Below are 25,289 nucleotides of genomic sequence, written 5' to 3' on the forward strand. Positions count from 1 at the left end.
CGTTGAAATTGTAAAGGCGTGGACTTCAATATAAGCTCTAGACAAGATGATTCTTGTCTCCAATGACAAGCACAATTTAATTTAACGGTAAATAAGACTAGAACACAACAGCTACTATCTATTCTCAACACAAAAGCTTCGTCTTTTCTATTGCCTTTGGAGAAATCGTCTCCACCTTCACTCATACCCATACCATGCTTTATTGCCTAATCAGAAAAACAAACACGCCCTACATGGCCGGGTACAATAGAACGTCCACACCTTCGCGCGCGTACACACTTCATACCGAGAACTTGTGACACATTTAATTTTAGCCACTAACTCACGACCAGAGTACGACGACGACTAGCCGCAGCCACGACATAATTACATTGTATTACAACTTCTTGTCATCTTGTCCGGCAGCACCCGAGACACATCGACTTGACTCACACAAGCTATGTCCAGATTTATAGCAGGTGTTGGTGGAGAGTACAGTGCTGCAACCAAACCGAAGGGGCAGGTTGGTGCCGATGACACCATCCCCAATAAAAGGTACTTCTCCCTTTCCACCCCAAACGCGGGGGGTACTACTTACCTCACAGGAAATAAATCAGCAGCGACAGCTTCTTCTCCCTTTAGCTCAGTTTCGTTTGCTCCGGTACAATGGCCCCGGGGTTCTAGTGGTATCTCTAGTGGCAGCACTTCACACTGACACACAAACACACACACACACACACACACACACTCACGCAAGCACACTGCTTTTACTTGCTGCTGCTGTGTTTCTCCATTCAAGCTTGCCAAGTCCGTGGCCGTGCTTTATCAATCACGTACAGGCCGGCTAACACCGGATATGCTTTGCTGACACGGTACACGTGGTTCCGTTTCCACCGTTCCGTTGCGATGTTCCGGGCCTTGTTTAGTTGATTTTAAATATATGATCCATTTTATTATGGCGAGAATAACCAGTCGCTTATGCTGCTGCTGCTGCGTATAGTTTACATCCTTCTATGATGTTGCCTGACAACTGTTCCAACCGTTTCTCTCGTGGTGTATTTGTTTTGTTTGTCTTTCATAACATCTGGAATGAGAATTTGATAAGAAATCTTTGATTAGTGAACAAGAAATGAGAATACATGCAAAATATTTCCGTTCACAAATGCATTGTTTTTTTGTTTGAATTTGTCCAATCTAATAAATACAACTTCTTTAAGCTCCAAGAGTTAATGATTCTTCGCTTTCTCTATCGCCATCCAGTTTATTTTCCCATCTGTCATCAACTAGGGTTTTCATCGATGAAAATCACGATCTTTTCAGTTGGGTGGTGGTATGCGTTAATCCGCACTATTTAATTCGATGATAGTCATTATTATCGTTTTTTCTTTCCCCATTTTTTCCTTCTACCAGATCGTCTAACTACTAAACTCTTTTAACATGGGAATACACTTCTGCTTTTGACTGGTTCGTTTGATTTTTCTCCCCCGATTCGATAGCTTTTGCTGTTGTGTTTCGCACGTGGTGAAGCGTGAAACACAATTCCTCCCCCCCCCCGCTTTTTTATACTTGTTCTCCTTACCATCCGCTACCCACTCTCTGCCCGCAGCCGGCGGAGATAAGTGTTTGAGGCACAATTTACGCTTCAAAGTGTTTGCAGCGCACACGCTTGTTTATTTATTTATTGTTATGGACACACACACACACAAATATTCAGCAGCAGCCCGCGCACGTAAACGCACGAAAAGGCGATGTTTTTGGCGAATAATAATCAAAAAATGGAGGTCGAAAATATGGCGAATTTGTAGAATAACAAAAACATTTGCACTACTAAGGTAGGGCAGTATTTGAAGAAATCGACGAATGAACAATATTATTTGCGGAATGAAATCGTTTCAAACATCAGCGTGGCTTCTCCTTCCACCTTCACCATCAACCTTACTGGTTTGGTAGATTACCTTTCAAGAGAGTGTTTCATTTCAAGGTACACCATTTTTCCGCATCACGTGCCCACTGACCATGACATGTTCTTTCGCGGGACAAGATTATGTAGATGGCAACTTCTACGTCAGCGGCACACAACAGCGCGAAAAGATAGTGTACAAGAAGCGATAAGCTGTGCCATGATGTGTCTAACTTTAACTTCTTGCAAAGCGCTTTAAAAAAAACCCGCAACCCTCAAAAGATGCAATTGGACGCAAAGCTACAACAAACCTTCTACAATCCGAGCCGTACGCCTCCTCATCCGATCACTTTTTCTTTGTTTCGAAAATGGAGAAAATTCTGTTTCACCATGACCTCCGGTCGGGGTAGTAGCCAGCCACGCGAGAAGCCACCCGGAACGAGAACAAAGCAAAGGAAAACACACGCATCAGAAGGGTGGTTGAGGTGTATAAAAGAAGCCGCAACATTAAACGCCTTGTACGTGTGTACCAACCATGGAAAAAAAATTAAGAAACGAAATTTTCTTCATCCTTGGCATATTTTTGGCTGTTGTGGTGGTTTTTTTTAATTTGAATCCTCAATTTTTTGTAACAGATCCACCAACAAACGATCAATCTTGACCTTTGCGCGTACAATTCGCTTTTTGTGTTTTTATCTTACATGTTTACGACAAATAAAACAATTTACGCTATAAAATTCGTTATACAATTGTTTAAACATTACATTTCATCGTGTACGTCACACACACGCGCACATACACATCAACGAAGCCTATCTCAAAAATTCCCTGATAGACCTCTTTATAGCCGCTAGCGTCTACTGTTTGCTGCTGAATAATGCAAATGACTCAAAATGGATTGACGACCATTTCTTCTTAACTTCGACCGTACGGTCGGCCGTATCGTTGCAGGCCGCAAATATAGATGTATCTTGTTCGGAAATACAGCTGCTCCCCCTTCTGCTAGAGCCCATCATTTGTCCCCCATCGTCGCACACAAACGATTGCATATTTATGACACTGTCCGCTAATCTCGTTCGCGCTATCAATCGTTTTGTGATTCGGATTTTTTTTTTCGGTACGTCCCAGGGATTAACTTTATCCAAAAATTAATTCTCACACACTGTTAGCACACGATATGTAGAAGAAAAAACGGAAACACAACCCTCTTGTAAATATAACATTCATTTCTACAAAATTTACATTGTCATTTTCCAGCAAAAAATGACAAGCTTTGATGTAATTTTCTTGCAAACATACATGGTAGTTGTATAGCATTATACAACGTGTAAGCAGAACTAACCGTCAGCGGAACCAAACTGTAATTTATTCCATTAATTTTAAGCTCTCCTAAGATGGTTGTATCAATCGACACACGAAATTTAAGACTGCACTACTTGCTCTGTATAAGGTATGGGGTGACGAATTGGTGCAACTTTACAGCCTGTTAGAATGAGAAGTGTTTGTGAGGTACTGTGAGTCATCGTGCTTGGAAACAAGAACAACTTTTTTTCGGTGTGAGTAGCGGTCAGTCTGTACTGCTACAATAACATTTTTAATCAGTGTAAAAAATGTAGCATTCGTATAGAGTACAGACAACTCTACTCTCTCTCTCTATAAATGTAACTAAAAGCCTATCGAAACCGATAAACGTCCATTAAGCAAACACAGAATGCCCATTTTCGACACCTAATTATATCATGTTCGATTTAGCTACTCCCATCACTTAACAGCGAAGTTCAGTTGCTGTCCAGGGCACAGCATTCGAACGATGCGCTGTCTGCGAAATGGTTTCTCTAGCTTCGTGTACAAGCAGCTATTCCCTAACGATAGCTAAAGGGAGAACTATTCCCATACAATAATTTCTGGTAACGAAACGGAACGTTTGCCAGAAGGCGTTTACGAACAAGACCAACCGAAACGCACACAAGAAGTCACCTTTCGCAAAGCAGAATGATCATTATAGTAATTAAAATGGATTTCATCTCGTTTGCTATCGATTGGGTTCCCCTCTTGGACGTTCCCTGTACTTTGCCAAGCTCTACCAAGCAAACGTGACCAAATGGTCGATCGATATGGAATTAAGCTGTATGCACATCGCAAAGTAACCGATAATTAGCCCGCCAAGAGTAAATTTCAGCACAAACAATTGAATAGCAAACGCTTAAGGTCATCCATAGAAGATGCTTTCGATGTATTTGCTGGTTAGGGTAAAATAATTGTTTTGAAAAGGCGACCTGAGGCGTTTCCTGCAATCTGGAACCCATAATTTACTTAACGGCCCTACATATTATTCAAAACGGTAACAACATCCCGGCCAATGGATGATTGATTTCACTTGCTAGTCCATCTTTGCACTTTACTGTAGACGTGAATGTATCAATGTCCTACTTCCAATGCGCTAAATTTCATATTCTTCCACAATGTTTACTTACAATCGCGATGCGTAAAGAAACGAAGGACGCATAACAGGCGCTGCTCACACTCACAATACGTACGCGTAATTTTCTGCATACCAAAGACACGTGCGCCTAATGCCACAAAACTTGTGCTTGTGCTGCACAAGTAGTAGGTATTTCTCCATCCGGCTCCCTTCTCTAATCCCTCCGAGCTGCATGAAATGGGAGTGACCGGTAAATCCACTTACTTTTCCACAGCTTTTTTGCACCTCCAACTCGTTTTCATGTTTGTCGCCTTTTCTGGAGAGGAAGAAAATTCCCCGCAAGCAACAAGGTCTGCACACATTGAGGGGACTGCATTTCTAACGGTACTCAAGGCCAAACGCGTGACCAGCTCTTTAAATATTGAGCAGGAAGTTGGGAGAGATAAAGTTGCACCGATTTGGCATAATCCCGCCGTCGGTTGCGCTTCTGATGGAATGTGGAAGTGAAAATCAGACCATAGATTATCGTTAAATTTCCAACAAAGGTTGAAATTAAGGTTTTCGGTAAGCTCCGATCGATTGCACCGCACATTAAATCCCTCAATCTTCATCAAGCTCTGTGAAGGATGATACATTTTAGTGATGCACGAATAGCTCCTCAAAATTTTAATCATCCCAATATCAAACGTACATCATGCTTCCACAGCAAAACAGGCCCAAAATAAATCACGCCAAAGAAATCGTTCAACTTCTCCACGACCGTCAGCATCATAAATCAAGCGAAGCCTTCACTTTCGTCAAGCACTGCTACTACTACCACTACTAGCAGCATTAGTATTATGCTTTCATAATCAAAGCCACGCCTGTTTGGCAACGGCAGCTGCCAAGGGCGATAAGTAGCACAAATCGTGCCATTTTAAACCTGTTGACTGGGTCGCGCAGCAAGCTGTTGCCTCTCGATCGCTGCTGGTTCGAGGCTTTGGGCTTTTCCATTTCCATCGGTAACGGCCTGTTTCTCTCCTCAATTTTTCATACCTCTTCCGGGACTGATGTGAATTTCTCGATGCTGTGTGTGTGCGTACACTGGAGCAATGGTGTATCATCGATATCATATCTCTCGCACGTACACGGCACGACACTACCGGAGCTCAGGACTTGACACAGAGAGTACGACCGATGGCGCTCTACACTATCATCAATATGCATTTCAATTTCAACTTATCAACCATTGAAGCTACCCATATATTCATGAGCATACATTATTGACCTCCTTTTTGTTGCTTCTGTCAGAGGATTCAATGGTCGTACCACCGGAGAGGTAAACCAACCCACAATAGCACAGCATCCATTCTGCGAACCTTTGAGACCAGCTCTATATCTATCTCTCTCTCTCCCTCTCTCTTCTTCAGTATTTCCATTTCAAAATATGCGCTTTCCCTCGGTCGTTTTCGCCCTCCCTTTATGCCCAATTATGCCCAACGACGATGGAGGGAATCATCAGAAGTGTTACTACATCAGCGCGTGCTGGAATTCCGAGTACCGGTTCAATGCGCCTGTACAAGGCCACCGGCAGTGCAAATTGCAAAAACCAAAGCCAGATATCGAATGTTGTCCCCGAAAGCACGCACGGAGAGGAAAGAATTAGGTTGCCCAGACGACTGCTACGACGGCGAACTAGTGCAGACGGTGTGTGGCCGTACGGGGAGGACGAGGAAATACAGCCAAGTTCGAGCCGACTGATGATTGCAATTACACCTGAGGTTCACGTTCAAGTGCCTCGGTACAGCAGCAGCCTGTTTCTCATCTAAAAATAATGACAGGGGCCTATTAGAGAGAGCCTACACAGCGGGCGCAACGTGCGCGCCTACCAGGAACGACGAATACGACCCGGGGCTCAGCCCAGCGGTTGGTCAGATAGTTTGGGATTTCAATTTCAGACGAGCCGAATGCCGACCTGTCCACTTTTTTACGTCACAATGTACACACACACACACACACACACACAGGGCGAGAGATAGAAAGAGGAGACCTTAATGGCAAAAGCAAAACAACGTCATGAGAGATTGAATTTTTCATGAGCAAATACGATCCCCACAAAAGCGGCACACACACAGACATATGCCACCTGTTCTAGTTGCGGATCGTACGATGATCTGAAAACATTCCACTGGTGGTGGAGTAGGAGCAGGAGAAGAAGGAGAAGGGCTAGATGCAAGGGAACGAACGGTACTCCATTCATCTCCGCAATGAATCGACTGCGACGCCATTGAAAGCATAAAATCTGCACCGTACGCCATTGTGCTGGAACGTTCAATTCACCAGCAGCAGGAGCATCAGAAAAAAAAAACAAATGGGAAAAGCGGAAGCCTAGCAGCAGCAGCCCAAAGCTGGCCCATGTGTCTGATGACACTCCCAACAGTTTGCTAAACAAACAGCCGTAGCTCCAGGCCACAGCTCGGTTGTTAGTGAACCTCGACGAGCAGTTCAAAAGGAGAACGACCGAGCTGGAGGGCAACGCAAGCATGTGGCCGACCCTCACGTATGTCAAGTCCAAATCTGACGTCAGGAGGGGGCTAATGAAGGCCCATTCGTTGTAAGCTATCGTTCCAGCCGTCTGGTTATCGATTTTCCTGCCCCTAGTAGCTTCACCACTCCTTTCGTAAATGTATCAGATTCAAAAGGAGAGGAGATCACATCGTTAGGGAATGCAAAAAAAACACACAGTTCCAGGTTCATCACCATTACCCAGAATATCGGTCGCCATCATCGGGTACGTTGCACAATTACTCGAGAACTCATCTTCTGGCCGTTCACCCACATAAAGTGATGCTTTTTGCCCTCTCGAAGTCGAGTTGGCGGTTTAGAGAGGAATCATCAAGATGCTAGGTGTACTAATGGCAAAAAAGCTTCGCTACTGCATCAAATTCAATGCAGTTCCGCAAAGAGCCTGGAAGAATACTGCCCCACTCCATCTAGTGTCGTTGCCTCCGCCAGTAAACAACTCTTCCGGTTCAACTGAGCGAAATTAAAGCAGCACGGCCTGAACCAAAAAGGTAGACGACATCGCACAGCGCGCAAAGTCAACCTTCTAAATCCCCTGCGGCTCCGAGACGTTAAGATACACAGTGCTACCGGTTTAGTTTCGCACAGTTTTGTCGTTTGCTGTACGTTTGTTTAACTTTTAACCGTTATGTAGATATAGAGCTCGTTTCGCCTGAGATGCCCCCTGCGGTACAGCAGAATACTTGCCGAACAAAGTTTTATCAAGACGCAGGACTTGAGGCGGACAAAAAACGACAAATCTTTCGGCCGTTCGGTACGATGTCATAAGAGATCTGAAGTCGTGAAAGCAGTTCCGTTTGCGGCACGAAATTGGAACACTCACCGAGAGGAGCAGTTTCCTGCTACCGGTTGGCTTTTCTGTTTGCCCTACCGGAAGGAAGTTTGTTCATATCCAAATGCCGGAATGTGCTCGTCTCAGACGAGTTTAATCGAGGATACGAGCATTTACGCAGTACAACTACGAAAAGGTGGATAAACACGTTGGAACGTGCGTTTACATTAAGTTTTCATTGAATTCTCAAGTGAGCAATTGAAGGCTGACAGTACGAAAATAGCTCAAGTATTCCTGGAGAATGAAACTAAACTTAACTTAACTTCCTCAAGAAGATCTCATGTCTCCGGAAATATTAAAGCCATTACAATGAGACATTCGTTCGCAAAGCGGCGGCCAAACAAAGGTACTATACCGGAAATGACAACATAACATATGCCGACACACGACACAGCGCAAGCCGAGACAGAGATCTTGTCGATTACACAACGTGAGAATACTGTCAACCCGTCAACGCAACCCCCTTGGCAGCTACTGCAGTGACTCTGAGATAATTGTGAGTGACTCTGGATAATTGTTTGGACTTTGCAACCAAACAAAACTCGTCCAGGTGTTTCTCAGTCTCACTAGTCGTGCTCTCTTGCATATACAGTTTGGTACAGTATAAAGGCAATCCAGAGATGTTCTCTACACGTGTCGCGGGTGTTATACCGCGAATCCATCAAATATCTTGGTTAACAACGTTTAGATGCAGAGAGAAAGAGAGTAGCGAGAGTACATCTAGATAAACTTATAATTGTTGGGAATCTACCACCCTAATAGTTCATTCGAGTTGAGCTATCAACACTCTCAACACGTCGACGCAAACACTGCAAATGCACGGGTGAGGGAAGAAATTAATGACTTCCCATCACATAATGAAATTAGCGATAGGTGGCTCTGTCTGCTTATGAACATAATTATGAAGTACATCAGCATTAGACCATGGTACATAGATTTTATGCTCCGATGTACTTGTTCCTGGTAGGGACAAGGGTACACAGCGTATCATTAATATGCATCCAATGAACTAATGCCGTTGAAGGTGAAGACTTACTCAATACACAATCCCGCTCCGAACGTTTGCTCCTTTTCGCTAGTTGTCAAAGAGACATCTTTGATACACCGGAGAGCTTCTTGGAGGAGTTGTGTGGAGCTGCCAGACGAGAAGTTAATTGAGCGTGGTAAAGAAATTCTTCTCATTCGGCTCGACATCACCAAAACAGGATGATCTACAATGTTAATAAAATTACGCAGCTGATAAAAAAATGGAAAACTTCATCTTCATGTTTTATTTCCATGCCCCAAACGCACCACGTCTTGAGCAAGCCGACCCCTACACGTGTACCTTCTTCAGCGGGGTTAACTTCAAGCCCGAGGTGACGGTATCCAATTCAAGAACCTACAAATTACCGTGCTTAATTGACCAAGACGCACTCTAATTTGGTTCCTGCCTGCCTGCTTGTCACGGCAACGCAGAGTCACACAAGCGGACGGCAATCGTTTCGCATTTACGGCATAAAGAATCAGAGCAACAACACCCGCCCGGTGTACAATTCCCCGTCTTACCGTTCGTGAAGAAGGTCCTCCGACAAACTGTCCATTGAAGGTGTGGTACTTGCATAAGTCTACGGATGTGAGTATCCGTACCAAAGCTAAACACCAAACCGCACAAAAAACAATCCACTATCCATATTTATAATTTGATCAAGTGATAAGTGTCGACATTAATCGAATGCTCGACAAAACTGATCGTTAGATTGCCGCCGTGACGCCCCATAACCTTCGGGCCTAGCGGGATTGGATACCAAACACGCACCATACACATACACACCTCCGCAGTCTTCCTGCAAAGATTGATGATGTAGCACCGATGCCAATTCTTCTCTACACCCAATAAATTGGGCTGTTGAAATACCGCAGCACCAGCGATGTGAAGTGGCGCATGAAATCACCGTGCTTTATACCCGGTAGTTTATTACGGTGGGCGCGTGTATGACAAAAAGCGCAACCGCTATGCTGCTTTTGGCCAATTTGATATTGATCTTATAGCGCTCGCGCACACCGCTCATTAAAGTGGCCGTGGAGTTCCCATCCCTTTAAGCAGCCTGTGTGAGCTAATTAGTTATTACGAGGCCCAGAGATGGACCGCTGAAGAATACAACAACGACTCAATTCAATCGATACCACAACCAAGGCAGCCTCTATTAATAGAGAAGCTTTTCCGGAAAAACCGGATTATAACCGGCCACATAACAGAGCTTTTGTGGGTGAGAAAAATCGATTAAGCATTCCGAAAGCGGCTCCCGCGATCGGTAAACATGCATCGCAACACACAGCAGACAAAGCAGAAACAATCCACCCAAAAACAAAAGCCCACCAAGTCGGCCCTTTTTCCCCCATCACTAGAAACAGCTGAAGCGCGCGTGACATAACTCGAAGGTTTGTTCGCTTCCTCGCACACGAAATCGGTGTGAAAAAAGACGCTTAAAATCACGAACCTGATGCTTGATATACACGAAAACGCGCCCAAGGTGCTGCGCTCCTCATCTTTACCTTCAAATTGGTGACTTAAGAAAATGCAACCCTGTCGCAAGCACAGCTCTGCAGCTAGTAGTAGTAGTAGCCGCAATCGTCGTGCTGTTGCTGCTGCAATTGGCTTCACGCGAGATTACCCAATGCAACCTCTCCTTCCAAAAGTAGGGCCACACGGCAGTGCAGTTTGAAGCACACGTTTAACCGTCGACCGCAGCGGTTGCTTAGTAGTGATGGAAGGAAAAATCACGTGCCGCCGCTACCAAATGCTGCAAGCAAGCACAACTTGGATGAGAAGTTGCGGTTGCACTGTGCACTGCACCTATGGGTTGTTTGTGGTTTTGGTGTGTTTTTTAAAGGGTTTGAAGCCGAGATCTTCTGACAAACGACGCTGTCAATCTGAATGATCCGAAACCGTATCTTATCGTTCGCCATCACGTTGCCAAGTTTGCAGTTTTGATGCATTTACCAGAGCATTGCCACCGTGACCTAGAATGGAGTGCCTTGTATAGATGTAAGTATGGTTTGTTCGACGAAAATGGCTAGCAAGCGCGGCTACCAGAAAAAAACAAAACGACACTATATAGCCTCCAATTGAATCTGGGTACTCTGTCAAGGCCAATAACTCAGTTTTATATCAGCTCATGGTCCAATAGTTTCACCGAGACTTTGATTTGAATTTCATTACAGATTCTCTGGTAGAAGCAGTAGCAGGTCCCGCCTTGTGCACAGTTACAGCGTAACAATATTCAAAAGCATTATCATCATCAAGCACACAACGGTCAGACGGTGTCGTCTTGGTCGTCCATTCTTCAGCACCTTTCGGCAACGCTTATCAGCCTCGCCCATATCGCTGCTCCCAGCCGGAAATGCAGGCTTACCGCGTATGACTGGGTCATGAAATCATATGCAATCAACCGTATCGCACGATGACCAAAACCACACACACACACACTCACCGTATAAACACCAAATCACTGTGTTCCACAGAGTAACTTGACGCTGACTCGCCTCGAAAGCAACCAATATAGTTCGGGTTGCTTTTAAAATAATGCTGCTTTGGGTGGCACCGACCTCACACATTACTTCAGCTTTTCTCCCATAATGCCTCTCGTTAATGTTGCCAACGGCATGCAAACATCGGGAGAGTAGTAGTGTATGTTTATTTTGTACGTGAGTGCGCCATATTTAATTACATCCAGATGCGCCAATTTGTCGCTCCACGGTCGTGGCTTCCACACTCGAAACCGGGGTAGAATTCCTCTCTTTCGTTTTGAGGGATGCTTTTTTGGTGACATGAGAGCTTGAATGTGTATAATTTTCCAGTGTGACTGTGTGTCTGGTGGCTTTGCGTCGTCACGCGAATTTTCATTCTCAAATGAACCCACACACACGAGCATGCTCGCCAGAGGGCCATCCATCGCCATGCGGCTATGGTTTGTTACACGCTGCAGAGATATTTTAAGGGCATTTTCACATCACCCGTAGGTAATGAAAACCGTTGCGACAGATTACGAGGACACAGATTGCCCGCAGATGATGAATTGCACGTTGCCAAGCGGGAAGAAGATCAAATCATTCGCATATTATAGTTTATATCAACGTAAAAGCTTCTTTTTACGAAACAAGTGTATTCAATCTTTACTCCTAACAATGCAATAAAACCGATCAACAAACAGTATTTTGGAGCTTGTAGAAAGCTAACCCCATAAACTTATATTACACTTCCCAATCAACAAACAACAAAAAAGCAAAAGCACGCCCATCATCATCTCGATTTCGGTCCATTATAACAATAAAGGAAAGTGAAAACGCTGCTGAGAGACCCATTTCCACGTGATTGTAGCCTTCCCGAAACCTTGTCTTGTGTCAGGGCCGTGTGTCACAATAGCCGCTTAATTTACAATTCTTCTCCCGGTGCAATAATCAAAATTGGATTAATCTCGCCAGTTCGCTCGCCCCGCCATTGCACTGCCCCACCAGGGTCCAATCTGACCGGGGCGCCCACTCCCGTCACTGGAGCATGGCATGGCGCTCCATAAACATTAAAAGAAAGTGGAGTTGTGCCGCATCCCTTGCTCGCTCTCGAGACGAAGGTTCACTATTAATAAATGCTCCGCTTGCGCGTCTCCTTTGCTAAAAATATCGCTTCGAATGTCAACGAACAGTATGTGTGTCTTGGTTTGTGTTCCGGATGTGGGAAAACAAAGTTGGAGAAATGGGTTTTAACAGCGCCCAAGAACTTCAGATTTTAAATTCAATTTTGCCCCAAAGGAAATGTTTACCAACTCTCTTTCGAGATGCTATCGGATGAAATCTTATAGCTGCAAAAAACAGTCTTAGTTGCCTACTATTTGGTTAGAAACTGACTTATGTAAGCTCTCTCTATAAATTAAACATATTTCATGTATTTGTATTGCATTGAAAATAGCAAATAAAGGCAGCCAAAACAAGCCGATTGCCGGCTTAACATTTGTGGTTAACTAACAGCCAATAATCTTACGAAATTTGAACCTAAAGTTGACTTGCCAACACAACCATTACACGGATTGAAACGACAGGCGTTTAAATGTAGGTTTAAATCTTCCTGCCTTCCTGCTACGGTGAAGCTGTCTTCAGTAAATACACCTTGCCGATGGGCTGCAAAAGGAAATATGCAACCGGCGGTGAAAACTCCAACCCAAAGTTTACCGTTCCCGGCAGGAGACCGAAAAGGTAACGCAAAGCCAAATATCCGTCGACACGATCCACCCAGGAGGCGCAAATACCAGTACGAATATTTTACACCCCACGCAAGCGTAAGCACAATTTCGCTCGATGGCGAAAATGGCATCCTTATGACGGAACCCAACCCTTCAAAAACGAGGGCGGAAGTTGATTTTCCGCGACCGCCTAAAGTACTCACCGGAGGGCTCTATATACCTGGGCGTGTGTCTGTGATAGATGAAAAGCAGAAAGAAAAAAAAACACCCTCAAAGCCCCCAAACCCTTGGTAGAATATTTGATCAGAAATCAATATTAAATCGTCTGCTTTCGTCAGTCGAGACGCTGCTTAGACTCTCTCCCCCTGTGCTTCATCATAACCTGCTCTCACAGCCGAATGCTACACAATTTGTGACAGTAAATCCGATAATCCTAACGCTCTTCTCCGTGGGTTTGGTGTAAATATTGGTGTACTTTCAACAGTTTCTGTCGATGCTTTTCAGCTGTAGACGACACTCTTCGCCGGCCCATTCAAACGGTCGAGCTCGATAAATTATTCCATCAACGGCAGACAAACGAACTGAACGGATTTTCAGCGGCTTTTTGAAAGTAAAGAGGGTTTAAGAATTTCGTCCATGTCTGGCGTTCGTGTTTCTGCGCGCTCTTAAAGTTCTTAACGTTTAACATTCTAAAAGGAAACTATAACTTCTCCGACAGCGAAGCATTCGACGATTCCTACCTAATCGTATTCTAATCAGTATTCTAATCGTGTGCCTTTTTCTTTCCTGTGGCGAATGAAAATAACACACACACACACACTGGAGGAGCTGCGTGGAATTAATAGCACTGAGAACGGGGCACAAAACACAAAAACAGAGATCGAGCCCAGTCGACATTTTCTCACGGACGCTTTGCGCAGATCAATCAGCAGACCCGTGACGCGTTGCGGCCCCATAGTTACCGTCGCCGCCAGGCTGTCACTTGTCACTAACGGCGCGCAGCAAGCACACAGACACACAGGATACAAACTTCAACATCTTCCGGTACGTTGCCAAGTGGCCAACACAGGAGAAAGACTAAAGTGTGTACCGACTTGGCTTGAAAGAAACATCTTGCAACATCATTTGCCCTTACCTGCGAGCGGTAGTGAAAACAGGTACTTAGACACCTTAATTGGCCGTCCCGTGGAGCCGATTTTGACATCTTTATGCAGAAAATGGTCCATCAGCCGACAAACTTTCTTTTACACACCTGTGTCGGGGAAGGCGCTCTGAAGCTTTTGCGTTTGACAATGGTGACGACGAAATCCGCTTCCTTTCGTGTGGCTTCTCTGTGCCCTTCTTATAAACAATCAGCGATGCAATGCGCTCGTGCGTGCATAATTTCCCTACGCAATCCGACCTTGCATTGTGTTTGCCTACGTCATTTTTCATCACCATACAGGCGCATGTGTGTGTGTGTTTCAATGTAAAAAATAATGCTCGAAAAGCAAACAACATTCTCATGATAAATAGATCTTTCAATAGAAAGCATGCATCCTCCACAGCGTAAGGTGATGATGGTTGCAGTTTTTCCAACGTGTTTACGTCACACTGGAATACACGCACAGACACACATTTCTATTGTCACTCGAGGGACGGAAATCGTTCCACTGGTCGATCGTCGTCTCCCAGTTGCAACCGTAACGACAACATACGGAAGGCCATTACCATGCTGACAGCTGTAAATCTCGTACACCACGAATTGTACCACCCCCTCCGGAATTGTCAAGACGGTACCCTAGCGGCATACGACTCCGGCTAAGCGCTCTCTAAAATTAGACAATGGCGGGCCACCGATGACAATCTTCTCCGGCCAAAGGGAACTCCCAGGAACCGTTGCATTGCCGGTTCCGCTCTAGCAAAGACTCCTCTGCACCGATGCGGCATTGCATTTGATTACAGAACCCAACACGGTGGAAGAAACTGAACGACACCACACACCAAGTGAAGCAAAAACACGGGAAAATGTTGTGTAAACATTTGATGCAATTTTGTTCCCCCATTTGAGAGAAAGGCGCTGAGCAAGATTCCCCGCAGCAGATACGGGGAGGATGCATCCGCATGGTCTTGGTTAGAATTTATTGGTGGCAATAAGTATGTGTCGCCATTTAGGGCAATACCTGGCAGCATTTTAGACTAATGAGGCTACACATTTCCGCAGCCAATGTGTTTTTAAGGCTTTATTAAGGTAAGCAATAGGGTTTTTGCTGTTTTCAAAATGCTGTTCTTTAAATTTACTGAACTTTAAACCCATTTACGCCGAAGGTAATGTTTTTAAAAAGTGGATGAAACCTTCCGAAGCACTTGTCACACTTTCTCGAATCCATAATGAGCATAAAAGCGAGACATCATCTGTCTTGTATATTTTTTGTCCAATCCAATCATACATTCACAATCCATGATAAAATTGTTTTTTGTTGGCTTTTAACTTATCATTTATGTTTTAAATCCCAATCTCCAATTTAATACACCTACACAGCGTGATGTCAAAAATCTGATAACAAGAAAAGCGTCCCACTTATCAAAACAAATGTCATCTTGTGAAAATTTATGACAAAGATGAAAAACAGATACTAATCCCTAAAGCCCGACAATCAAACCCCACTGCGAAGCTGGTTAAATATTGCCTAAAGTTCATTCAACTCTGCAACCGCGAAACCACTGGACACAGCATGGCACAAGAAATTTGCATTTGACAGGCTGAAATTTCACTTTTCACCGCATACCATACACACAGAATAAAAGAGAATAGTTGATTCCCATCCGGCTTTCCACTGGCCACTCGGGTAGGAGCCAACCCCCCAGGGCAGTCATTGTTTCACCTAAACTATTAAACCAGCAGCTCGTTGCTCTTAGACATTTGCAATGAGTCCCCAACCGCCCATTTAGCGAGTAATCACTTGAGCGTGGACGTGACGCGATTTTGTCAACCGACTGCTTCTACTCCACACCGGACAAAACGGGAATGGAGAAGGCGCATAAAGTAGGGCAACAACCATTAATTAGTCTGTGACTTGAGTTTCGCCTCCCGGAAAACACACACCACGCTGCACCATCACGTGCTACTGTCGCGTTCGCGTACCAAATTAGGAATCCATAACGTGCTTTCTTTCGTGCTCGGCGTTCGTGAAGGTTACACCAATTTCTCCCGCGCACATATAACCTTCCCAAGCCCCCTACAAATGGCATCGTTAGACGGTTGGGGCACCGACCGAAAAAGGGAACCGATTTCCTGCCCATCAGTGTAAACCAACCTAAAGGATAGGGGGAGAATGCAGTAAATGATCCAATTTGATTGATTTCACTACTGTTTACCGTAGATAGGGTTAGACACACGACCACGGAATCGGGTAGCGAGTGAGCGATAAATAACCCATTTCCCAACCCCAGAGCGCACTACAGAGACGGCGGGGTTCAATCGACGGATATGAACGGAATTTCCACTATTTCCCTGTCTGTCTGGTCGGGGTCGGGTCTAGTCGCGTGTGCTAAAGTGAGGAACAACAACGGTTCAGGGGGATTTGGCGAAATGGGCAATTTTGCAAGCACCTGTTTACGACCGCCAAACAACCGGCTCGTTGGCACACGACGCGTCTAATTCAAGCAAAATGGGGGTTGATATTGGCTTGCGCGAAGCTAGGTGCAGGCGGGAGTTTCCCGAAAAACAAGACTTGTAATTTTAACTTGACATTACATTTCTTCCGCGACGAAATAAATCATAACGATCAACGTGCGCACTGCTGCTCTGCTACGCAACCGGTACACGAACGCCAACGAAAAAACGTCATGTGACAACAAGCCGACGACCATGAGCTGCTGCAACAACATGTGTCAAACATATTATTATTATCGTTCAAAAAAGTGTGTCTCTTTTAAAAGTGTGTGCCCGACGTAGGTTCTCGCTAGACGAGATCAGTCCGCACCGCATGTGCAACTTCTCATCCTGCCACCAAGCTTTAAGCTGGGAAAGAGCGTGGGAATTTAATGGGCAAGCAAGAAACAGCTCACTTGACTTTTTTTGGGTAACTAAACCCTTAACTTATATCGTTTTTCAAAACCAACCCAACAGCCACAAATTACGTTTGACATAGCTTCAAGGTTCAGTGGTGGGTGAAACCTGTCACTGGGTCCGAAGAAGCACATATTCCGCCCCATAAATCAACGCCACACACAGGGCGGCCCGCTCCTTTGACCCGACGGCCCCGGTTGTTATTTGCTCCATATAAGGAAAGCTCTCTGCCCAGCATGTTTGCATAGCAGCCCCCAAAAAGCCAGTTTGGCCTCAATGTCGGCTGCGTTGGGCGCCCGTTTGCTAAGTTTCGCGCCCCCCAAAAAGGTGCGATGATATCTCCGTAGGCGCTAATTATGATTTATTTTTATTGGATAATTTATTTATTTGCTTTCTTTTTCGTGCCTCGTGGGGAGTAGGTTAGTTTTGTTTGCGCCGCAACGCAAAGGTTGTGTACAAACACCGAAAAGCAAAGACACGCTCCAAGGCAATGGGCACATTAAACAAAGCGATTGTGGCATGTTCCTATCATCGCATCAACAAATCACAATATCAATAAGACACTCTCTCACACACATCCACGTCTTTCTTGGTGGAAATTGTTTTGCACAGCGAACGAAAAACAATCAAAAGCTTCCCGGGCACAATGCGTTGTTTTCGAATGCGAACTTTCACCCAAGCTAATGCGAATGCAAGGAGCAGGGGAATGAAGAGGGGAGCATAAATAATTGGACAAAGTGTGTGCAGGCACCAGGGCAGCGCGCCCCCATATTTAATGCCTTTTTCGTATTCGACTTTAGCCTGCCCGTTTTATGTTTGTTGGTTTGATTTGTTTTCATTTCTCGCTTTGTTTCTTCGCAAAGCGATCAAAAATCTGTTGCAAATATGTGTAGTCTGCTGGTGCGATTTCCCTTTCACGGGTGCACCGAGCTTCGGCACGACTAATGATGCAACGAATTTAAACAATCAACAGATGATGATTATTATGCTGCATCCAATCGGCTATGGGCGCGGGAGAGAGCATCGGCCAAATAATGAGCGTTAGGTGTGAATGGTATGTGTATGTGCGAAGAAGTGGGTTTGCAATATAGCATTAATCAAATAAAGTTTGCCACTTTTACTGCAGTGATAGACAGCATCGTAAATGTTTACACCTTCGAAACATAATCTCTTTTGTTATGAAAATAAGTTTCCGGATCTTGCGGACCACCAAGTTGGTTGGGAGTCTAAAATACATTTCTCATAGGCCATAAAACAAAACGATGTGCAACGTGTCAAACACACATCCGACCGAATATTTTAGGTAAATCTCCACTAGCATTGTATTCTGATGCAAATAGCTTATTTTCATAAAAAATAAAAATAAAACATAAAACTGTATCATAAAATTTACTACTACACCTGTAAAAAAATCCGATTTGCAATACAAAATACAAGTATCCGAAGCTCTTGCATCGTAGTTTATTCGCAAAAAGGCATCGTGTTTCCTATGAATAATACGCTGAAGTGTTAATAAAAAGTGCCACTGCAACTGCAACTTGGCGGCCACTCGGTGCAAGCCCGACGCACAAAACAAAGGTTCATAAACATCCCACTAACTGACGCGTCCCGTTTCCCAAGCATACGGGGAATTGCATGGATGCACTCTGCAGGTCAGATTTGTTGAAATTCCCATTAATAAATTGCAAATGGAATAAATTATTAACGCCGTGTTTCTCTCTCCTCCTGCACTCTCTTGTGAGGAGGTGTCGGCAGCTGAATCGCACAGCAAAGAAAGCGTTTCATTCATTTGTGTGTTGTTGTTGGTTCTTTCCTGTGGAATCTTCTTCTTTTTCTTCTTTATGTGTGATACTATGTATAAATATTATATGTTCTCTCTGTCTAACAATTGCCGATCACATTTCTTTTATATCATATACACACTTGAAGAATTCTCATGTCAGTTCTCGCCATTTTGAGATTCGATCGCACAACCTGTGCCGTATTGGCCCGACGGTTTAGCATAGGCTCTATGCGGTCGTCTCTGAACTAGCGTTATATATTGCTAATAAAAGCTGTAAAAACAAGCATGTCAGCATCGCATAGGTTCGCTAATTTCATTCGTTACACGTTGTAGTAAGCGATATTCTACAAACAAAAAACACTTAATTTCAATTTAAATTGTTCAACAAAAAACAACTCTCTTTTTTACTTACAAATTCCAACGAAAAAACCTGTTCTCCTCACCGATCATAGCACAGCGCAGACACTTTCTTCCTAGATGCCCAGTATCATGTTTCAAGATTATCTATTCACACACGTGCACACGTATCGCCAGCCGCCGGACAGGGTCAATGTAGGGCAAAGTGATCGACAAAAACACACACATACACGTCCAACTCTCCCTAAACATTAACATCGGTTCCTCCGTACATGAATTCCCGAGTCATCCACACTAATGGAGGTGAATGGTCGTCACTCCCGGGAGGGACCTGTGGATGTCAATGAGCTCGGGTCGCTCTGGCCGGGACGTGGACCTTGTGCCGGCGTACATCACACATAGTACCGCGTAGTCAGCAGTACCGATGATCATCGCTAATCGATCAAAATCACGGCGAAGGAGCTTCGACCATGTCGTGTGCTTTGTGGACAGAAGTACAGACGGAGGCAACGGTAATAAAACAGGCGAGGGTGTGGGCAATAGACACCATTACATCGCGTAGCTTCACTGCACTGCTCGTGTGGTGGGGTAAAAGGAAGTCGCGCTCAACACAAGCTGATTACTAAGTCTAGAAGTTGTCCCCGAGCAGAGATAGTGGGGACGAGCGTAGAACCTTTCTACCTCTTGCGCACACCAGGATCTACTCCTCTTCCACCCAACTAAACCCATACGTTTCGTCGCGCGATGCAGTTTGCTGCACTCGAATGCAAATGAGCTGATAAAGAATTTGTTTCACTGTCGTGGCTTCCCGCCGACGGCGCTATTACCACAACTTACGATGGATGGGCCACACGTCGCTGCTGCGAAACAAAGACGATGACACCCGTCCCGTTGGCGTATGTGTCGAGTGGACCACGAGAGTGCGTGGATGAATCGTCCAGACGTTCCATTAACTTTCGCTCTTCGCTCGCAGCGAAACAGCACCCGCAGGATGGTGTTGGATGCAAATGACCACCAGCACCACTGTCGGCAGATGTTATGATGCAAAAAGTACTGGTCTGAGATGCTCTTTGTGCAAACGGTAAAAGAGGCAACTGAGCCCCGTTGCTTTCATCTCCACGTGGCACGCGTCATTGACAAACGCACACTTCCCTTTGCGGTCTCAGGGTTACAGCAGATCAGAAATTAGTAATTATACTGCTGAATGATTGCCAGCAAAATCGGCAAACCCCTGGCGTATTTCAAGGAATTCTAAAACATTTTGTTAAACAACAAGATGAATTCCAGCCTGCGCCCTATCCAACGGTGCCTGATCCTCTGAACAAACTCCACGTTCAGAGTTCAGAACTTTTTGCAAATTATTACATCCAGTGCGGCAGATGTGAAGCATAGTTGGGATCGCACAGCACACTATTCATTAAGCCTCATCAACATGCATACGAATCAATCTACAGAACAGCATGAACCAGTACATCAGCTGCTACATTTCTCAGTAGAGCATCGCCCATTAGGTGCATGTATGCAGCGGAAACCGTACGCAGCGAGGTAGAATATAAACCACATCAGCCAAGCTGAACCTCTGTGTTTGGTATTGTTGTAGGTTACGCGTCAAGGAATTTACAAGACCGATTTACAGTACAGGGATTTACAGTACCGCTGAGTGGAGAACCGTTAGCAGGCTCGTTTTCCCCAAGCGAACTATTTTCAATCTGTTTTTAAAGACCAAATGACCTCTGGGAAACTCCAAAAGTTATATAACTATTCCGACTCGTTGGTCATCCTCTCCATTACCATGGTGCATGCCAAGCAGTATCCAACATCAAAACAAAAACATAAATCTACAGTGCAAAGCGAAATAGATATTCGCAAAATGGAAATCTCACAAGATAAGATAATCCTCCGAAAAGGCAAGCTGAGCCTCCAACGCACAGATCCGTTGTTCTGTAGCTTATGACATTCCTCTCTATTCAGCGCCTTTCGTCTAGGTTCTAGAGTTCCAGTTCTTAAGATTGCTCCGCAAAGCTTCTCTCCTGTTTTCGTACAGCATTTCGCGTTACGTTTCCTCTTCGATCCTTCTCGCTGCGCGATTGACCCTCTCCTCTTTTTTAACGGTAAAAAACGGATATCTACCGTTCCGTTTGACCCATTCAAGATACATACAGGCGCGCTCGCTGTTTTACACCCCAGAGCCGCTGTGTGGTGCTGCAGAGGACGATGACCAGGCGCGCGACCAGTTGTGAGCCTCTCGCGAGGTCAGTCAACGTGAAACGCGACGACGCGAAAATGGACGAAACACGCCAGAGAAGAGAGTAACAACAACGTGTTCGTTTGAGCAAACCTGTTTCTGCCCTGTGCCGGTTGATTATCAACATCATGGTGAATGATTTTTTGGCAAATGGCAAATCGCTAGCCTGCCGTCGTTTGCACTTGAAAGCCACCACCAGCAGCAGGAGCAGTTCGTTTATTGGACGGACGAAGAGAGATAAGATTGTTGATCTTTAACGGTACAGCATACAATGCACAGTGCAACGAAAAGGAAGGAACAAGGAAAATAGCTTTTCTATTGCTTTATGTGTTTACGCTTACTACATCGGCCATAAAATAGTTCAGTGACACTTATTTTCGGAAATCTCGGGCCGTCTAACACTGGTATTAATGTTCAAACTAAATCGAACTAATCGCCCGATTTCTACCGTGGCCTCCAATCAACGTTCTGCCTCTTCATCTGTCTTTCTTTCCACGTTCTTTTTTATTTGTGCTTTCAATTTAATTTGCCGTCCCTTCTTCGATTGGGAAAAAAGGTGTGATTATACGAAGAACGATCACCATCGCTCAGCAGGATTAAAACCCACAAACTAATGACTGATCAATTAAGCATCGAGATGCAGAGCGGCTCTATTCTCGGTAAGCCATAAATAAAAAGTATCCCACGTGGACGTTAGTGATGACTATAAATTGTACGGCGAGCTTTTAAGCACAGCCTCCCAGAGCCAGCGATTCGAATTGCTTCATTGCTATTGCAGCGTTCAATCCAAACTGATGAGACCGAACTATAAAACTAGTCTGGAGTTCATCTGGAAGCTTTTAGCCCACACTGCTTTTGCCCTACATGGATACCACACCATCGGCCATAAGCCTCACATTGGCAGCTCAGCATACGTACTAATCAACCTCCCAATATGCTTCAGCCGAATGGCTTCAAAACGTTACGACTACACATACATCCGCGTCTCCACTGCTTGGAATGGTGAAAACGAATGTCATCATATTGGATATTGGAAAATATTTATGACACGATTTCCATTTCATCATTCCGGAGAGTGAAACTATTTGCTTTTTTCTTCTACGTATACACAGAGAAGGAGGGAAAGAAAATCACTTCCCCCAGTGTGTTAAGCCAGCGTCACTCGCACGGGCGCTTTTATGTTTGAAATCGAAATGGAATAAAATAGCGACTTTGATCAACGATAAAATTGATAGAAATTGATCCATCAATCAAATTTTGCCGACCCAGTGCACCATTACCATATGTGCGCTGGAAAACGTGCGCGGGAAAATGGAAACCATTTCGGGGGGCAACATCGCCCACAGCAACACAGGGCGGCGGGAGATGTGTGTGTGACTTGCAATAAGTAATGACAAATTGGTAACTTAATACCGCGTGTCATAACACAGTCGTAAGGCTGTAAGGCTCTGCAAGAGCAGACGTATTATTTGGCGAGGCTCTAACCAAGCTTTTCTGCTTTACTATTGTTTAAATTAAGTTTATTTCAATGCACACACACACGCACGCGGATTACGTTGCCCAATTAAAATGAAAATCGAAACAATGAGGCAAATTAAACGCTGCAAAAGTTTGACTCATCACATCGAAGAAGTTGTGTCTTTGAGTACATTGCAGGACCAAGATGCTCAATACTCAATGCCGGAACGCATCAATCACCGCGCTGCTAGGTACGGCCGTTGTTTTACACCACACGCTCGATAAGATAAGTATGATAATCTTCGCTGTTTTTCTTTGTCGCACCGTTCCATTTGGTGGCAAAACTGTTTGCGAAAGATCTTCTTATCATCAGCGACGAATCATTCTTTACTTTGCAACACGACACGTCCAATATCTTATTCTAGGGTATTAGGACCACTTCTTCTCCTTCTCCTAACTCCACTCTATGCCGGGTGATACCGGTATTGGAACAGTCCTCGATCCAAACTGCTACATTCCATAAACGAATGATAAATCACACCAATTTGTCTGCAATGTGCCCACCATGCTTATAGCTGGTGATATATATATTTTCATCACAAACTTTACAGATTTGCGCCAACAAAACAAAATATGACGCGTGGGACGACGGCGGAATGTTCTTATTAGGAATCATGCCTCGTGTCTGCATACTTCCAATGGGACACACCAGCACCGTTGAAACTGTCAAGTGGTAACTGTTGTGTAGTTTACCCTCAGCTCAGTTCAAGATTGATACCACTGCGAACGCAGCGCGCCACTAAGAGCAAGTCTCAATTCGCCGAAAACCCTCTTCTTCCGCTAATGATGTACTACTTTGCACTGTCTGTGGAGTTACTTTTTACGTCAACTCGCTCGGTCGGTGTCGGCTCTGTGTGCCCAAGGATTGTGTTCACATTTCAACAAACACTCAACAGTGTTGACTCTCTCCCTCATGCAATATCTACCCGTGCTATGTGAATTATGAAGGATACTTCATCGTCCGTTTTTTCACAGTTTCCCTACAGTAGGTGTGAGTGTTGGGGCTCAAAAACTTGAACAACATTATAAAACTTTCTTCTCATTTACACGCTCTTAACTACTTGCGAGCGCGTCGGTTTAATTTCAGCACTCGAAAAAGGGCAAATTTTGATGGATTCACTCGGGACGCCACAAAAGGCTGGCACAACTTTCAGACCAGTTCCCGGACAGTAACGTCCCAGTCCCCGCCATACCGGCAGGTGACGGTCTGAAGTGGCTGAACTGGTTTAAGCTCCAAATTTTACTGCTATCGCGTCGTCTTTACATATCTGCTAGCATCTACTGGATCTCAGCGTAGAAGAAAGTGGATTCATGCCGTTGATCGATGTCCAAGAAGTTCGAGCATGGCCAGAAGATATCGGAGTTCCTCGTTGTTTCCCCAACATTTATCACTGATAGCAGGCTTTTGAGCATGGGAATGTGTATAACTTTCGATTTCGAACAGTTGTGAGTAAAAAGCCTCCATCCACAATTCCTGCACCGGTATGGAACTGTGAAATTGCTCCGCATAGTTAAATTCAATGAGCATTTTCTACCGCCGAAAAATGCACACCATCGCCAAGCCATGCCAATCATTGGAGGCACGAAGCACCGGGGCAGGTGGGCATAAAATAAGGCTATCTAAATTCCAGCCACCTTCTCTCCGAAGAAGGAAGAAATAAAATGTTAAACATGTTGCGGCCAGCTCGCATAAACACACACACCAGTACCGAAACTTAATCGACACGAAAGTCGAACCACCACGAATACCGCTGCTTGTGCCACCTTTTGCCGCGCAACCAGCGGTCAGGCGAAACACTTTCTCTCTTGGTCTCTTCTGCTCTCAGCTCCTCCGCCTTTCCCCAGGAAGATCAGCCTGACCAAGCCTTGAACCACCAAACCAGTGGACCAGGAAAGCGAACGCATCCGAACGGTTTGTGTGGGGCTTTTGTTTTTCAGTTTCAGTTGGCTGGCACTGTCTTCACTGGTCACTGGCGGTTTGATAGTGACACGATGAAATTGAACACAGAGCCCAAACACACCCTCTTCCGAGAGGAATTCCGCTGACCGGAACCTGTGTGGTCTTCCGTTTTCATCCGAGCTTTATGCCCATCATCACTCAACATAAACACAGATGCACACCAGAGCTTAATAGCACTTACGGTCCCCGCCGTCGGCGCTCTGTGAACCATGTCTTTAGGCTTGCTGACCCCTTCTAGCACGTCTGAGACACGAGGGTCATATCTAGGGTAGGCTGGAAAACGAACCATGAATAGCTTATGTTTTCACAACTCCTCCAAACCATCGAGACGTTAGCAGGCTTAGTTAGGCATCGAGTACCAGCGAGTTACCCATACCGGGAAGCGCATTCTGATTTACGTCGAGGTGGTTATTGGCCAGCTCCCATCACCATACCTCTAACAACTTCCACGTTCGAAGATGTAT

At 44.9% G+C, this 25,289-nt stretch overlaps 1 protein-coding gene across 5 annotated transcripts in view; it reads right to left on the minus strand.

Moving 5' to 3' along the window:
- LOC121593079 (neurabin-1) overlaps positions 1-25,289 on the minus strand; it is a 64,451-nt gene that overhangs the window by 31,082 nt on the left and 8,080 nt on the right. For all 5 annotated transcript variants that reach the window (XM_041915139.1, XM_041915138.1, XM_041915136.1 and 2 more), the window contains one exon: positions 578-1,063. The gene's annotated coding sequence lies outside the window, so the exon portion shown is untranslated. The remainder of the gene's footprint in view (positions 1-577; positions 1,064-25,289) is intronic.

This window comes from Anopheles merus, chromosome 2L (genome assembly GCF_017562075.2).
Source record: "Anopheles merus strain MAF chromosome 2L, AmerM5.1, whole genome shotgun sequence".
NCBI lineage: Eukaryota > Metazoa > Arthropoda > Insecta > Diptera > Culicidae > Anopheles > Anopheles merus.